Consider the following 4,484-nt stretch of genomic DNA (forward strand, 5'->3'; position numbering starts at 1 on the left):
TACAACTTCTATCAACAATCATGTGAAACCCATTAGGTAGAAGAACTAATAAAGCATCAAGTATTCTAAAAAGTTTCTAATCCTTCAGAGTTCACAAAGTCTTGAGAAATAAATGAATGTGATGTCCTAGTATAAAATAAAGTTAAAACCAATATATTTTGAATATATATAAAACCTATGATAAAATAAAATACAAAAGTCTCACTATATAGATAAAGATTTGGCACATTTATTAAGATGAAGAAATAAGTATAATGATGTTAAGTGAATCATTTGCTTCCTGCTGATTCAGTTCATAAACTCTAGGCTAAACACCCAGACGGGCCTGACTCAGAGCTAGAGCTAATCCCAACGTCTCAAATGTCCTCTATCTATTGAAACTCCTCGGAGTATGTGGAGCACTAACTCTAGCATCAACTTGAAGTCTTTGGCCCAAGGTTGGGCATGACCTCACCATGTGTCTGGGCTGTTGGCACAAAAAGTAGGTGTTAGTGCCCGACAAGCACTCTCCTCTATGTTTCCTTCCACGCTTGGAACAAGTGACCATACTACTACTCTTGTTGTTGCTAGTGCTATTACCAATACCACAACTATTGGGTTGAGGCTTCTTCATATTAGACTGTTTAAACTAGACAGATAGGTGACCAGTATCGATATAGACCTGTCATCTCCTATCCTCTTATGTAAATCTCTAAGCATTTACATAGTTGGTAAATAAATCTCTATCCTCCTCTCCATAAGAACTAAATAATCCTCAATGCCAAGAAAGATTAAAGGATATCGAATGGCATCTTTCAATCCAGAGAGGAATCAGTGACACTTTTCTTCAGCATTTGGGATCAACTGAGGTGCATACCTGGACAAACATTGTCAATCAAGCCTCATACTGCATAAGGGATCAATCACCCTGCACCAGTATGATGAACCGATCCTACATCTATCTCCTGACTGAAAGAGGAATAAATCAATCATGAAAAGTCTTCATGAAGTCCTCCCATTGCATCTAATTACTAGGCCGTCTACCAAACTTTTTCTGAAGGTGACTCTGACACCACCTATCTGCTTCCCTCTCGAAAACAAAAGCAGCTAATGCGAGCTTTCTCTCCTAAGGACATGACAAATCCCCAATAGTTTTCTCTACTCTCAACAACCAATTCTTTGCCTCAATTGAACTTTACGCTTCTGAGAATAACAGTGGTCGTATGTCTTGAACTAGCTTCAAATATTTATCCACTTGAGCTATTCCACTACAACTTGCTTGGGTCTGAGAACCCTGAATAAGTCGTGTCATCGTGGCCATCACTAAGTAAACACATCCATAGGGGCGTTGACACCACTGAATAGAGAATCAGTATGTGTCGGAGGCACCCAATCCTGATAATCAACACCTCTTACAAGTACTCTATTGAGCAATGAGTGCTCTTTTTGAGTAACAAAGTATCTGGTTGAGTAACGAATTTTTGTATGGAGAAACGAAATAATCTATTTAGTAACGAATAACTCTATTGAACAATAAAATGTCCAAAATATTACGCAATAATGTATCTTGAATGTGGTGTATTAAAGACCCAATGATAATTCTCAGCGAAAGCTACTCTTTAGAACAATATTTAGAATACGATGAATCATTTTGTATACTATGTACGAATAATCATTGTACTTGGTGTAACATCATAAACTTTTACTAGTTGCCAGATGAAGTTTCATCTTCATACTTGCAAACTTATAGTTGGTCATTTTGACTTGGTTAAGCTCTGTGATTTTTATCCTTTTAGGTTTTTCATATAACAAGTCATTTTGTTTTCTTTTGTTGCTTTTTCATTATTAATGCGCGGGTTGAATTTTCATACAATATTGAGACGTTAATTATCATTATACTGTCGTGAATTTCCTATCACACAATGAAAATAATAAATTTGTCATTTTACTTTAACACACTATTAGAAACTACGAGTGAAATCAAACTACATTAAGGCTGTGAGTTTTATGAAATATTATAAGGATTTTTTATGTTTAAAATAAATCAAAACTTAAAACTCTAAATTACATAGTTGGCAAAATCATTGAAATTACCGAATACACTGAATGGAATTTAAGTAGTAGTAGCTCTAGTGACAGAGTTGTAAATACGAGTGATAAAATTATTAAAAGGTGTGAATGTTTTAGATATATCAGGTTTTTTTTTTCAACGTAATTGTGGTATTGATGACAACGTAATTGTGATATTGATGATAATATTATTAGTATAATTCAAGTTGGTTGGTTGAAGTTCAACGTAATTGTGGTATTGATGATAATATTATTAGCATAATTCAAGTTGGTTGGTTGAAGTGTAAGAATTCAACAGGGCTATTGTTTGATAGAAAAGTACCTCTTATATTAAAAAGAAAATTTTATAACATGGTTGTGAGACTTGTAATGCTCTATAACGTAGAATGTTGGCCTTTAAAAGAAAAGCATAAAACGAAGTTAAATGTTGGTAAGATAAGAATGTTTATGTGGATGAGCGCTTTCACATTTGGATACAAAATGCGAAATGAATATATATGTGATAAGGTTAGTGTAGCTCTAGTGGCAAACAAGATTAGAGAGAGTCGTTCGAGATGGTTTGGTCACGTTAAACATAAACCATCTGATGATTCCATTATGAGAGCATAATTTATAGATTCGACTTAAGTTAAGAATGACAAAGGTAAACCTAAAAAGAATTGGGCATATTATATAAAAATGATATTAATCTATTAAAATTAAATGAAAATACAATGCTCAATAGGGCACAATGGAGAAAAAAGGATTGTGCAACAGACCCGACTTAGTGGGATAAAGACTTCTTGTTGTTATTGTTGTTTTATGAAATAGTTGAATTCTATAATTTAGCTTGTTTGTGTTATTTAAATAAACATATTTCTTAGAGTTTTTTATGAAAAAACTTATTTGAGCATTTTTATATTTCATAATAGTTTGCATCATTTAGGCACCTAGAATAACCAACACCCTTCTTTAAATATAATGTCACTATTTTTACTAAATTTTTTATAATTGTGTTGTCTATACACTCTAAATTCATAGACATAGTGTGCAACCTAAATTGGTTAGTACTAAGCAAGTCCATGAATTAGCCAAAATGGTAAAGACTTAAACATTAGGGTAAATGATTACGATAATTGGCAAGAGCAATAAAACATCCATGGAAGGAGAGTAAAAGAAAATGCAGACCTAACTTGAGCTCAGTGATGGAACCAGGGAGTAGCTGGGCGAAGCACTCATCACTTTTAGATTTTTATCAAACCCTTAAGATCGTATGATACACTAGAAATTTTGTCTCATAAACTCGATAATATTTTAATACTAATTATATTTATAATAATTATTAAAAAAAAAGGAGGATAACATCTTAAACATAAATATTCCTCACCTCTTAATTTATTATTTCCATACTCTTCTTAAATTTCAGTTTTATCACTCCTCACATGATTGATCAAATCAACTGATCGAAATGATTGTGATTCACAACAATAAATTTATCACATTTCTCAGAATGGATGAGATCATAATAATAAGATAGAGTTGAAAGTAATAAAATTAAGTATATCATATGAATATCAAGCTCAAAATTTAATATAGAAAATTAGGTTTTAATCTTTTAATAAATATGTTTTAAGAATTAGAGAAATTTACATACATAATACACAATTATTATGTATTACAAACCTAACACCCAAGCTTTTATTTTCATATTTAATTACTTATATGCTATAAATTTATGAATGAAAAAATATATTTTATTTTTAAAAAATGAAAGTGATATGTATGTGTATAGAGCAGACTCACGAATTATTTAATATGTATATAAATGACCATTTATTTAAAACAATGGATGTCATGTAATTATAAATGTAAACGAGCTGAATATGAGAGTTCAAATTGTTAAAAACTAATTCTATTCAAAATAGGCTCGCACTTAAAATTAGTTGTGGATATATGAATTTTTTCGGTTCAATTTGTTTGAATTCGATTCAATCGTTCGAAATAGGTGTGTAAAGTAGTTTATTTATTTATTTCTCTAATTTAAATAACTTTTTGTTTTCTTTTGGGCACAAATATGTGTTAAATTTCTCTAATCTAAACGCGCAAACCAAACAGACAGACAACTTATCCGGACCAACTGCTTATGACCAGATAGATTATCAAGATAAATAATTTATCGGGATAAGTTGGATAAGCTGTAGCTACCCCAAATAGACTCTAAATCTAACGCCTATAAGTCAAACGTGAAAGGCCACGCTAAGAATAAAGGAAGAGAATTTTATCAACGAAGATCTCAAATCTATATATTTATATATTGTATTTAATAATTAAAATTATATTTTTTATAGTTATATCAGCTTATTTTTAAGTATAATAATAATTATTTAATAATTTAATTGTTCCAATTTAAATGGGACGAACATGGCAAATAAATTTTTATTCCCGTTAAACTGCTT

The sequence above is a fragment of the Phalaenopsis equestris genome, unplaced genomic scaffold (assembly GCF_001263595.1).
Source record: "Phalaenopsis equestris unplaced genomic scaffold, ASM126359v1 Scaffold000002, whole genome shotgun sequence".
Lineage (NCBI taxonomy): Eukaryota > Viridiplantae > Streptophyta > Magnoliopsida > Asparagales > Orchidaceae > Phalaenopsis > Phalaenopsis equestris.